This window comes from Hoplias malabaricus, chromosome 17 (genome assembly GCF_029633855.1).
Source record: "Hoplias malabaricus isolate fHopMal1 chromosome 17, fHopMal1.hap1, whole genome shotgun sequence".
Taxonomy (NCBI): Eukaryota; Metazoa; Chordata; class Actinopteri; order Characiformes; family Erythrinidae; genus Hoplias; species Hoplias malabaricus.
In genome coordinates, this window is record NC_089816.1 from 17,612,439 (window position 1) to 17,625,832 (window position 13,394).

The window sequence follows — 13,394 nt, forward strand, 5'->3', positions numbered from 1 at the left end:
CTTGTCTGTATAAGCAAAGATGCAGTTTGCTGGAAATAAGCTGTTCTCTGACAGTCTTTCTTATGGAGTGCAGTTCAGCTAATAAAACTCTATCTGCCTTTCATTGCAAGCAAGCCCGAAAGTGTTTTTATGTTTCATACCGGATTGTAAAAGCAAAGTTGCCGTGTGCTGAAAACAAGTTGTTCTTTGACAGTCTTGAATACTGAGTGCAGTTAAGTTAATAAAACTGTCTTTCTGGTGCTCATTGCAAACAAGCCAGAAAGTGTTTTTCTGTGTTCTACTTGTTTGTATATGCAAACATGCAGTTTGCTGGAAATAAGCTGTTCTCTGACAGTCTTTCTTATGGAGTGCAGTTCAGCTAATAAAACTCTATCCGCCTTTCATTGCAAGCAAGCCCGAAAGTGTTTTTATGTTTCATACTGGATTGTAAAAGCAACGTTGCCGTGTGCTGAAAACAAGTTGTTCTTTGACAGTCTTGAATACTGAGTGCAGTTCAGTTAATAAAACTGTCTTTCTGGTGCTCATTGCAAACAAGCCAGAAAGTGTTTTTCTGTGTTCTACTTGTTTGTATATGCAAACATGCAGTTTGCTGGAAATAAGCTGTTCTCTGACAGTCTTTCTTATGGAGTGCAGTTCAGCTAATAAAACTCTATCTGCCTTTCATTGCAAGCAAGCCCGAAAGTGTTTTTATGTTTCATACTGGATTGTAAAAGCAAAGTTGCCGTGTGCTGAAAACAAGTTGTTCTTTGACAGTCTTGAATACTGAGTGCAGTGCTCATTGCAAGCAAGCCCGAAAGTGTTTTTATGCTTCATACTGGATTGTAAAAGCAAAGTTGCCGTGTGCTGAAAACAAGTTGTTCTTTGACAGTCTTGAATACTGAGTGCAGTTCAGTTAATAAAACTGTCTTTCTGGTGCTCATTGCAAGCAAGCCCGAAAGTGTTTTTATGCTTCATACTGGATTGTAAAAGCAAACTTGCCGTGTGCTGAAAACAAGTTGTTCTTTGACAGTCTTGAATACTGAGTGCAGTTCAGTTAATAAAACTGTTTTTCTGGTGTTCATTACAAGCAAGCCAGAAAGTGTTTTTCTGTGTTCTACTTGTTAGTATGAACAAAGATGCAGTTTGCTGGAAATAAGCTGTACTCTGACAGTCTTCCTTATGGAGTGCAGTTCAGCTAATAAAACTCTTTCTGCCTTTCATTGCAAGCAAGCCCGAAAGTGTTTTTATGCTTCATACTGGATTGTAAAAGCAAAGTTGCCGTGTGCTGAAAACAAGTTGTTCTTTGACAGTCTTGAATACTGAGTGCAGTTCAGTTAATAAAACTGTCTTTCTGGTGCTCATTGCAAGCAAGCCAGAAAGTGTTTTTCTGTGTTCTACTTGTTAGTATGAACAAAGATGCAGTTTGCTGGAAATAAGCTGTACTCTGACATTCTTTCTTATGGAGTGCAGTTCAGCTAATAAAACTCTTTCTGCCTTTCATTGCAAGCAAGCCCGAAAGTGTTTTTATGTTTCATACTGGATTGTAAAAGCAACGTTGCCGTGTGCTGAAAACAAGTTGTTCTTTGACAGTCTTGAATACTGAGTGCAGTTCAGTTAATAAAACTGTCTTTCTGGTGCTCATTGCAAGCAAGCCAGAAAGTGTTTTTCTGTGTTCTTCTTGTCTGTATAAGCAAAGATGCAGTTTGCTGGAAATAAGCTGTTCTCTGACAGACTTTCTTATGGAGTGCAGTTCAGCTAATAAAACTCTATCTGCCTTTCATTGCAAGCAAGCCCGAAAGTGTTTTTATGTTTCATACTGGATTGTAAAAGCAAAGTTGCTGTGTGCTGAAAACAAGTTGTTCTTTGACAGTCTTGAATACTGAGTGCAGTTCAGTTAATAAAACTGTCTTTCTGGTGCTCATTGCAAGCAAGCCCGAAAGTGTTTTTATGCTTCATACTGGATTGTAAAAGCAAAGTTGCCGTGTGCTGAAAACAAGTTGTTCTTTGACAGTCTTGAATACTGAGTGCAGTTCAGTTAATAAAACTGTTTTTCTGGTGTTCATTACAAGCAAGCCAGAAAGTGTTTTTCTGTGTTCTACTTGTTAGTATGAACAAAGATGCAGTTTGCTGGAAATAAGCTGTACTCTGACAGTCTTTCTTATGGAGTGCAGTTCAGCTAATAAAACTCTTTCTGCCTTTCATTGCAAGCAAGCCCGAAAGTGTTTTTATGCTTCATACTGGATTGTAAAAGCAAAGTTGCCGTGTGCTGAAAACAAGTTGTTCTTTGACAGTCTTGAATACTGAGTGCAGTTCAGTTAATAAAACTGTCTTTCTGGTGCTCATTGCAAGCAAGCCAGAAAGTGTTTTTCTGTGTTCTACTTGTTAGTATGAACAAAGATGCAGTTTGCTGGAAATAAGCTGTACTCTGACAGTCTTTCTTATGGAGTGCAGTTCAGCTAATAAAACTCTTTCTGCCTTTCATTGCAAGCAAGCCCGAAAGTGTTTTTATGTTTCATACTGGATTGTAAAAGCAACGTTGCCGTGTGCTGAAAACAAGTTGTTCTTTGACAGTCTTGAATACTGAGTGCAGTTCAGTTAATAAAACTGTCTTTCTGGTGCTCATTGCAAGCAAGCCAGAAAGTGTTTTTCTGTGTTCTTCTTGTCTGTATAAGCAAAGATGCAGTTTGCTGGAAATAAGCTGTTCTCTGACAGTCTTTCTTATGGAGTGCAGTTCAGCTAATAAAACTCTTTCTGCCTTTCATTGCAAGCAAGCCCGAAAGTGTTTTTATGCTTCATACTGGATTGTAAAAGCAACGTTGCCGTGTGCTGAAAACAAGTTGTTCTTTGACAGTCTTGAATACTGAGTGCAGTTCAGTTAATAAAACTGTCTTTCTGGTGCTCATTGCAAGCAAGCCAGAAAGTGTTTTTCTGTGTTCTTCTTGTCTGTATAAGCAAAGATGCAGTTTGTTGGAAATAAGCTGTTCTCTGACAGTCTTTCTTATGGAGTGCAGTTCAGCTAATAAAACTCTTTCTGCCTTTCATTGCAAGCAAGCCCGAAAGTGCTTTTATGCTTCATACTGGATTGTAAAAGCAAAGTTGCCGTGTGCTGAAAACAAGTTGTTCTTTGACAGTCTTGAATACTGAGTGCAGTTCAGTTAATAAAACTGTCTTTCTGGTGCTCATTGCAAACAAGCCAGAAAGTGTTTTTCTGTGTTCTACTTGTCTGTATAAGCAAAGATGCAGTTTGCTGGAAATAAGCTGTTCTCTGACAGTCTTTCTTATGGAGTGCAGTTCAGCTAATAAAACTCTTTCTGCCTTTCATTGCAAGCAAGCCCGAAAGTGTTTTTATGCTTCATACTGGATTGTAAAAGCAAAGTTGCCGTGTGCTGAAAACAAGTTGTTCTTTGACAGTCTTGAATACTGAGTGCAGTTCAGTTAATAAAACTGTCTTTCTGGTGCTCATTGCAAACAAGCCAGAAAGTGTTTTTCTGTGTTCTACTTGTCTGTATAAGCAAAGATGCAGTTTGCTGGAAATAAGCTGTTCTCTGACAGTCTTTCTTATGGAGTGCAGTTCAGCTAATAAAACTCTATCTGACTTTCATTGCAAGCAAGCCCGAAAGTGTTTTTATGTTTCATACTGGATTGTAAAAGCAACGTTGCCGTGTGCTGAAAACAAGTTGTTCTTTGACAGTCTTGAATACTGAGTGCAGTTCAGTTAATAAAACTGTCTTTCTGGTGCTCATTGCAAGCAAGCCAGAAAGTGTTTTTCTGTGTTCTACTTGTTAGTATAAACAAAGATGCAGTTTGCTGGAAATAAGCTGTACTCTGACAGTCTTTATTATGGAGTGCAGTTCAGCTAATAAAACTCTTTCTGCCTTTCATTGCAAGCAAGCCCGAAAGTGTTTTTATGCTTCATACTGGATTGTAAAAGCAAAGTTGCCGTGTGCTGAAAACAAGTTGTTCTTTGACAGTCTTGAATACTGAGTGCAGTTCAGTTAATAAAACTGTCTTTCTGGTGCTCATTGCAAACAAGCCAGAAAGTGTTTTTCTGTGTTCTACTTGTCTGTATAAGCAAAGATGCAGTTTGCTGGAAATAAGCTGTTCTCTGACAGTCTTTCTTATGGAGTGCAGTTCAGCTAATAAAACTCTTTCTGCCTTTCATTGCAAGCAAGCCCGAAAGTGTTTTTATGCTTCATACTGGATTGTAAAAGCAAAGTTGCCGTGTGCTGAAAACAAGTTGTTCTTTGACAGTCTTGAATACTGAGTGCAGTTCAGTTAATAAAACTGTCTTTCTGGTGCTCATTGCAAACAAGCCAGAAAGTGTTTTTCTGTGTTCTTCTTGTCTGTATAAGCAAAGATGCAGTTTGCTGGAAATAAGCTGTACTCTGACAGTCTTTCTTATGGAGTGCAGTTCAGCTAATAAAACTCTATCTGCCTTTCATTGCAAGCAAGCCCGAAAGTGTTTTTATGTTTCATACTGGATTGTAAAAGCAACGTTGCCGTGTGCTGAAAACAAGTTGTTCTTTGACAGTCTTGAATACTGAGTGCAGTTCAGTTAATAAAACTGTCTTTCTGGTGCTCATTGCAAGCAAGCCAGAAAGTGTTTTTCTGTGTTCTACTTGTTAGTATAAACAAAGATGCAGTTTGCTGGAAATAAGCTGTACTCTGACAGTCTTTCTTATGGAGTGCAGTTCAGCTAATAAAACTCTTTCTGCCTTTCATTGCAAGCAAGCCCGAAAGTGTTTTTATGCTTCATACTGGATTGTAAAAGCAAAGTTGCCGTGTGCTGAAAACAAGTTGTTCTTTGACAGTCTTGAATACTGAGTGCAGTTCAGTTAATAAAACTGTCTTTCTGGTGCTCATTACAAGCAAGCCAGAAAGTGTTTTTCTGTGTTCTACTTGTTAGTATAAACAAAGATGCAGTTTGCTGGAAATAAGCTGTACTCTGACAGTCTTTCTTATGGAGTGCAGTTCAGCTAATAAAACTCTTTCTGCCTTTCATTGCAAGCAAGCCCGAAAGTGTTTTTATGCTTCATACTGGATTGTAAAAGCAAAGTTGCCGTGTGCTGAAAACAAGTTGTTCTTTGACAGTCTTGAATACTGAGTGCAGTTCAGTTAATAAAACTGTCTTTCTGGTGCTCATTGCAAGCAAGCCAGAAAGTGTTTTTCTGTGTTCTTCTTGTCTGTATAAGCAAAGATGCAGTTTGCTGGAAATAAGCTGTTCTCTGACAGTCTTTCTTATGGAGTGCAGTTCAGCTAATAAAACTCTTTCTGCCTTTCATTGCAAGCAAGCCCGAAAGTGTTTTTATGCTTCATACTGGATTGTAAAAGCAAAGTTGCCGTGTGCTGAAAACAAGTTGTTCTTTGACAGTCTTGAATACTGAGTGCAGTGCTCATTGCAAGCAAGCCCGAAAGTGTTTTTATGCTTCATACTGGATTGTAAAAGCAAAGTTGCCGTGTGCTGAAAACAAGTTGTTCTTTGACAGTCTTGAATACTGAGTGCAGTTCAGTTAATAAAACTGTCTTTCTGGTGTTCATTACAAGCAAGCCAGAAAGTGTTTTTCTGTGTTCTACTTGTTAGTATGAACAAAGATGCAGTTTGCTGGAAATAAGCTGTACTCTGACATTCTTTCTTATGGAGTGCAGTTCAGCTAATAAAACTCTTTCTGCCTTTCATTGCAAGCAAGCCCGAAAGTGTTTTTATGTTTCATACTGGATTGTAAAAGCAACGTTGCCGTGTGCTGAAAACAAGTTGTTCTTTGACAGTCTTGAATACTGAGTGCAGTTCAGTTAATAAAACTGTCTTTCTGGTGCTCATTGCAAGCAAGCCAGAAAGTGTTTTTCTGTGTTCTTCTTGTCTGTATAAGCAAAGATGCAGTTTGCTGGAAATAAGCTGTTCTCTGACAGTCTTTCTTATGGAGTGCAGTTCAGCTAATAAAACTCTATCTGCCTTTCATTGCAAGCAAGCCCGAAAGTGTTTTTATGTTTCATACTGGATTGTAAAAGCAAAGTTGCTGTGTGCTGAAAACAAGTTGTTCTTTGACAGTCTTGAATACTGAGTGCAGTTCAGTTAATAAAACTGTCTTTCTGGTGCTCATTGCAAGCAAGCCCGAAAGTGTTTTTATGCTTCATACTGGATTGTAAAAGCAAAGTTGCCGTGTGCTGAAAACAAGTTGTTCTTTGACAGTCTTGAATACTGAGTGCAGTTCAGTTAATAAAACTGTCTTTCTGGTGCTCATTGCAAGCAAGCCCGAAAGTGTTTTTATGCTTCATACTGGATTGTAAAAGCAAAGTTGCCGTGTGCTGAAAACAAGTTGTTCTTTGACAGTCTTGAATACTGAGTGCAGTTCAGTTAATAAAACTGTTTTTCTGGTGTTCATTACAAGCAAGCCAGAAAGTGTTTTTCTGTGTTCTACTTGTTAGTATGAACAAAGATGCAGTTTGCTGGAAATAAGCTGTACTCTGACAGTCTTTCTTATGGAGTGCAGTTCAGCTAATAAAACTCTTTCTGCCTTTCATTGCAAGCAAGCCCGAAAGTGTTTTTATGCTTCATACTGGATTGTAAAAGCAAAGTTGCCGTGTGCTGAAAACAAGTTGTTCTTTGACAGTCTTGAATACTGAGTGCAGTTCAGTTAATAAAACTGTCTTTCTGGTGCTCATTGCAAGCAAGCCAGAAAGTGTTTTTCTGTGTTCTTCTTGTCTGTATAAGCAAAGATGCAGTTTGCTGGAAATAAGCTGTTCTCTGACAGTCTTTCTTATGGAGTGCAGTTCAGCTAATAAAACTCTATCTGCCTTTCATTGCAAGCAAGCCCGAAAGTGTTTTTATGTTTCATACTGGATTGTAAAAGCAAAGTTGCTGTGTGCTGAAAACAAGTTGTTCTTTGACAGTCTTGAATACTGAGTGCAGTTCAGTTAATAAAACTGTCTTTCTGGTGCTCATTGCAAGCAAGCCCGAAAGTGTTTTTATGCTTCATACTGGATTGTAAAAGCAAAGTTGCCGTGTGCTGAAAACAAGTTGTTCTTTGACAGTCTTGAATACTGAGTGCAGTTCAGTTAATAAAACTGTCTTTCTGGTGTTCATTACAAGCAAGCCAGAAAGTGTTTTTCTGTGTTCTACTTGTTAGTATGAACAAAGATGCAGTTTGCTGGAAATAAGCTATACTCTGACAGTCTTTCTTATGGAGTGCAGTTCAGCTAATAAAACTCTTTCTGCCTTTCATTGCAAGCAAGCCCGAAAGTGTTTTTATGTTTCATACTGGATTGTAAAAGCAACGTTGCCGTGTGCTGAAAACAAGTTGTTCTTTGACAGTCTTGAATACTGAGTGCAGTGCAGTTAATAAAACTGTCTTTCTGGTGCTCATTGCAAGCAAGCCAGAAAGTGTTTTTCTGTGTTCTTCTTGTCTGTATAAGCAAAGATGCAGTTTGCTGGAAATAAGCTGTTCTCTGACAGTCTTTCTTATGGAGTGCAGTTCAGCTAATAAAACTCTATCTGCCTTTCATTGCAAGCAAGCCCGAAAGTGTTTTTATGCTTCATACTGGATTGTAAAAGCAAAGTTGCCGTGTGCTGAAAACAATTTGTTCTTTGACAGTCTTGAATACTGAGTGCAGTTCAGTTAATAAAACTGTCTTTCTGGTGTTCATTACAAGCAAGCCAGAAAGTGTTTTTCTGTGTTCTACTTGTTAGTATGAACAAAGATGCAGTTTGCTGGAAATAAGCTGTACTCTGACAGTCTTTCTTATGGAGTGCAGTTCAGCTAATAAAACTCTTTCTGCCTTTCATTGCAAGCAAGCCCGAAAGTGTTTTTATGCTTCATACTGGATTGTAAAAGCAAAGTTGCCGTGTGCTGAAAACAAGTTGTTCTTTGACAGTCTTGAATACTGAGTGCAGTTCAGTTAATAAAACTGTCTTTCTGGTGCTCATTGCAAGCAAGCCAGAAAGTGTTTTTCTGTGTTCTTCTTGTCTGTATAAGTAAAGATGCAGTTTGCTGGAAATAAGCTGTTCTCTGACAGTCTTTCTTATGGAGTGCAGTTCAGCTAATAAAACTCTATCTGCCTTTCATTGCAAGCAAGCCCGAAAGTGTTTTTATGTTTCATACTGGATTGTAAAAGCAAAGTTGCTGTGTGCTGAAAACAAGTTGTTCTTTGACAGTCTTGAATACTGAGTGCAGTTCAGTTAATAAAACTGTCTTTCTGGTGCTCATTGCAAGCAAGCCAGAAAGTGTTTTTCTGTGTTCTTCTTGTCTGTATAAGCAAAGATGCAGTTTGCTGGAAATAAGCTGTTCTCTGACAGTCCTTCTTATGGAGTGCAGTTCAGCTAATAAAACTCTATCTGCCTTTCATTGCAAGCAAGCCCGAAAGTGTTTTTATGTTTCATACTGGATTGTAAAAGCAAAGTTGCTGTGTGCTGAAAACAAGTTGTTCTTTGACAGTCTTGAATACTGAGTGCAGTTCAGTTAATAAAACTGTCTTTCTGGTGCTCATTGCAAGCAAGCCCGAAAGTGTTTTTATGCTTCATACTGGATTGTAAAAGCAAAGTTGCCGTGTGCTGAAAACAAGTTGTTCTTTGACAGTCTTGAATACTGAGTGCAGTTCAGTTAATAAAACTGTCTTTCTGGTGTTCATTACAAGCAAGCCAGAAAGTGTTTTTCTGTGTTCTACTTGTTAGTATGAACAAAGATGCAGTTTGCTGGAAATAAGCTGTACTCTGACATTCTTTCTTATGGAGTGCAGTTCAGCTAATAAAACTCTTTCTGCCTTTCATTGCAAGCAAGCCCGAAAGTGTTTTTATGTTTCATACTGGATTGTAAAAGCAACGTTGCCGTGTGCTGAAAACAAGTTGTTCTTTGACAGTCTTGAATACTGAGTGCAGTTCAGTTAATAAAACTGTCTTTCTGGTGCTCATTGCAAGCAAGCCAGAAAGTGTTTTTCTGTGTTCTTCTTGTCTGTATAAGCAAAGATGCAGTTTGCTGGAAATAAGCTGTTCTCTGACAGTCTTTCTTATGGAGTGCAGTTCAGCTAATAAAACTCTATCTGCCTTTCATTGCAAGCAAGCCCGAAAGTGTTTTTATGTTTCATACTGGATTGTAAAAGCAAAGTTGCTGTGTGCTGAAAACAAGTTGTTCTTTGACAGTCTTGAATACTGAGTGCAGTTCAGTTAATAAAACTGTCTTTCTGGTGCTCATTGCAAGCAAGCCCGAAAGTGTTTTTATGCTTCATACTGGATTGTAAAAGCAAAGTTGCCGTGTGCTGAAAACAAGTTGTTCTTTGACAGTCTTGAATACTAAGTGCAGTTCAGTTAATAAAACTGTCTTTCTGGTGCTCATTGCAAGCAAGCCCGAAAGTGTTTTTATGCTTCATACTGGATTGTAAAAGCAAAGTTGCCGTGTGCTGAAAACAAGTTGTTCTTTGACAGTCTTGAATACTGAGTGCAGTTCAGTTAATAAAACTGTTTTTCTGGTGTTCATCACAAGCAAGCCAGAAAGTGTTTTTCTGTGTTCTACTTGTTAGTATGAACAAAGATGCAGTTTGCTGGAAATAAGCTGTACTCTGACAGTCTTTCTTATGGAGTGCAGTTCAGCTAATAAAACTCTTTCTGCCTTTCATTGCAAGCAAGCCCGAAAGTGTTTTTATGCTTCATACTGGATTGTAAAAGCAAAGTTGCCGTGTGCTGAAAACAAGTTGTTCTTTGACAGTCTTGAATACTGAGTGCAGTTCAGTTAATAAAACTGTCTTTCTGGTGCTCATTGCAAGCAAGCCAGAAAGTGTTTTTCTGTGTTCTTCTTGTCTGTATAAGCAAAGATGCAGTTTGCTGGAAATAAGCTGTTCTCTGACAGTCTTTCTTATGGAGTGCAGTTCAGCTAATAAAACTCTATCTGCCTTTCATTGCAAGCAAGCCCGAAAGTGTTTTTATGTTTCATACTGGATTGTAAAAGCAAAGTTGCTGTGTGCTGAAAACAAGTTGTTCTTTGACAGTCTTGAATACTGAGTGCAGTTCAGTTAATAAAACTGTCTTTCTGGTGCTCATTGCAAGCAAGCCCGAAAGTGTTTTTATGCTTCATACTGGATTGTAAAAGCAAAGTTGCCGTGTGCTGAAAACAAGTTGTTCTTTGACAGTCTTGAATACTGAGTGCAGTTCAGTTAATAAAACTGTCTTTCTGGTGTTCATTACAAGCAAGCCAGAAAGTGTTTTTCTGTGTTCTACTTGTTAGTATGAACAAAGATGCAGTTTGCTGGAAATAAGCTATACTCTGACAGTCTTTCTTATGGAGTGCAGTTCAGCTAATAAAACTCTTTCTGCCTTTCATTGCAAGCAAGCCCGAAAGTGTTTTTATGCTTCATACTGGATTGTAAAAGCAACGTTGCCGTGTGCTGAAAACAAGTTGTTCTTTGACAGTCTTGAATACTGAGTGCAGTGCAGTTAATAAAACTGTCTTTCTGGTGCTCATTGCAAGCAAGCCAGAAAGTGTTTTTCTGTGTTCTTCTTGTCTGTATAAGCAAAGATGCAGTTTGCTGGAAATAAGCTGTTCTCTGACAGTCTTTCTTATGGAGTGCAGTTCAGCTAATAAAACTCTATCTGCCTTTCATTGCAAGCAAGCCCGAAAGTGTTTTTATGCTTCATACTGGATTGTAAAAGCAAAGTTGCCGTGTGCTGAAAACAAATTGTTCTTTGACAGTCTTGAATACTGAGTGCAGTTCAGTTAATAAAACTGTCTTTCTGGTGTTCATTACAAGCAAGCCAGAAAGTGTTTTTCTGTGTTCTACTTGTTAGTATGAACAAAGATGCAGTTTGCTGGAAATAAGCTGTACTCTGACAGTCTTTCTTATGGAGTGCAGTTCAGCTAATAAAACTCTTTCTGCCTTTCATTGCAAGCAAGCCCGAAAGTGTTTTTATGCTTCATACTGGATTGTAAAAGCAAAGTTGCCGTGTGCTGAAAACAAGTTGTTCTTTGACAGTCTTGAATACTGAGTGCAGTTCAGTTAATAAAACTGTCTTTCTGGTGATCATTGCAAGCAAGCCAGAAAGTGTTTTTCTGTGTTCTTCTTGTCTGTATAAGTAAAGATGCAGTTTGCTGGAAATAAGCTGTTCTCTGACAGTCTTTCTTATGGAGTGCAGTTCAGCTAATAAAACTCTATCTGCCTTTCATTGCAAGCAAGCCCGAAAGTGTTTTTATGTTTCATACTGGATTGTAAAAGCAAAGTTGCTGTGTGCTGAAAACAAGTTGTTCTTTGACAGTCTTGAATACTGAGTGCAGTTCAGTTAATAAAACTGTCTTTCTGGTGCTCATTGCAAGCAAGCCAGAAAGTGTTTTTCTGTGTTCTTCTTGTCTGTATAAGCAAAGATGCAGTTTGCTGGAAATAAGCTGTTCTCTGACAGTCCTTCTTATGGAGTGCAGTTCAGCTAATAAAACTCTATCTGCCTTTCATTGCAAGCAAGCCCGAAAGTGTTTTTATGTTTCATACTGGATTGTAAAAGCAAAGTTGCTGTGTGCTGAAAACAAGTTGTTCTTTGACAGTCTTGAATACTGAGTGCAGTTCAGTTAATAAAACTGTCTTTCTGGTGCTCATTGCAAGCAAGCCCGAAAGTGTTTTTATGCTTCATACTGGATTGTAAAAGCAAAGTTGCCGTGTGCTGAAAACAAGTTGTTCTTTGACAGTCTTGAATACTGAGTGCAGTTCAGTTAATAAAACTGTCTTTCTGGTGTTCATTACAAGCAAGCCAGAAAGTGTTTTTCTGTGTTCTACTTGTTAGTATGAACAAAGATGCAGTTTGCTGGAAATAAGCTATACTCTGACAGTCTTTCTTATGGAGTGCAGTTCAGCTAATAAAACTCTTTCTGCCTTTCATTGCAAGCAAGCCCGAAAGTGTTTTTATGTTTCATACTGGATTGTAAAAGCAACGTTGCCGTGTGCTGAAAACAAGTTGTTCTTTGACAGTCTTGAATACTGAGTGCAGTGCAGTTAATAAAACTGTCTTTCTGGTGCTCATTGCAAGCAAGCCAGAAAGTGTTTTTCTGTGTTCTTCTTGTCTGTATAAGCAAAGATGCAGTTTGCTGGAAATAAGCTGTTCTCTGACAGTCTTTCTTATGGAGTGCAGTTCAGCTAATAAAACTCTATCTGCCTTTCATTGCAAGCAAGCCCGAAAGTGTTTTTATGTTTCATACTGGATTGTAAAAGCAAAGTTGCTGTGTGCTGAAAACAAGTTGTTCTTTGACAGTCTTGAATACTGAGTGCAGTTCAGTTAATAAAACTGTCTTTCTGGTGCTCATTGCAAGCAAGCCCGAAAGTGTTTTTATGCTTCATACTGGATTGTAAAAGCAAAGTTGCCGTGTGCTGAAAACAAGTTGTTCTTTGACAGTCTTGAATACTGAGTGCAGTTCAGTTAATAAAACTGTCTTTCTGGTGTTCATTACAAGCAAGCCAGAAAGTGTTTTTCTGTGTTCTACTTGTTAGTATGAACAAAGATGCAGTTTGCTGGAAATAAGCTGTACTCTGACAGTCTTTCTTATGGAGTGCAGTTCAGCTAATAAAACTCTTTCTGCCTTTCATTGCAAGCAAGCCCGAAAGTGTTTTTATGCTTCATACTGGATTGTAAAAGCAAAGTTGCCGTGTGCTGAAAACAAGTTGTTCTTTGACAGTCTTGAATACTGAGTGCAGTTCAGTTAATAAAACTGTCTTTCTGGTGCTCATTGCAAGCAAGCCAGAAAGTGTTTTTCTGTGTTCTTCTTGTCTGTATAAGTAAAGATGCAGTTTGCTGGAAATAAGCTGTTCTCTGACAGTCTTTCTTATGGAGTGCAGTTCAGCTAATAAAACTCTATCTGCCTTTCATTGCAAGCAAGCCCGAAAGTGTTTTTATGTTTCATACTGGATTGTAAAAGCAAAGTTGCTGTGTGCTGAAAACAAGTTGTTCTTTGACAGTCTTGAATACTGAGTGCAGTTCAGTTAATAAAACTGTCTTTCTGGTGCTCATTGCAAGCAAGCCCGAAAGTGTTTTTATGCTTCATACTGGATTGTAAAAGCAAAGTTGCCGTGTGCTGAAAACAAGTTGTTCTTTGACAGTCTTGAATACTGAGTGCAGTTCAGTTAATAAAACTGTCTTTCTGGTGCTCATTGCAAGCAAGCCAGAAAGTGTTTTTCTGTGTTCTTCTTGTCTGTATAAGCAAAGATGCAGTTTGCTGGAAATAAGCTGTTCTCTGACAGTCTTTCTTATGGAGTGCAGTTCAGCTAATAAAACTCTATCTGCCTTTCATTGCAAGCAAGCCCGAAAGTGTTTTTATGTTTCATACTGGATTGTAAAAGCAACGTTGCCGTGTGCTGAAAACAAGTTGTTCTTTGACAGTCTTGAATACTGAGTGCAGTTCAGTTAATAAAACTGTCTTTCTGGTGCTCATTGCAAGCAAGCCAGAAAGTGTTTTTCT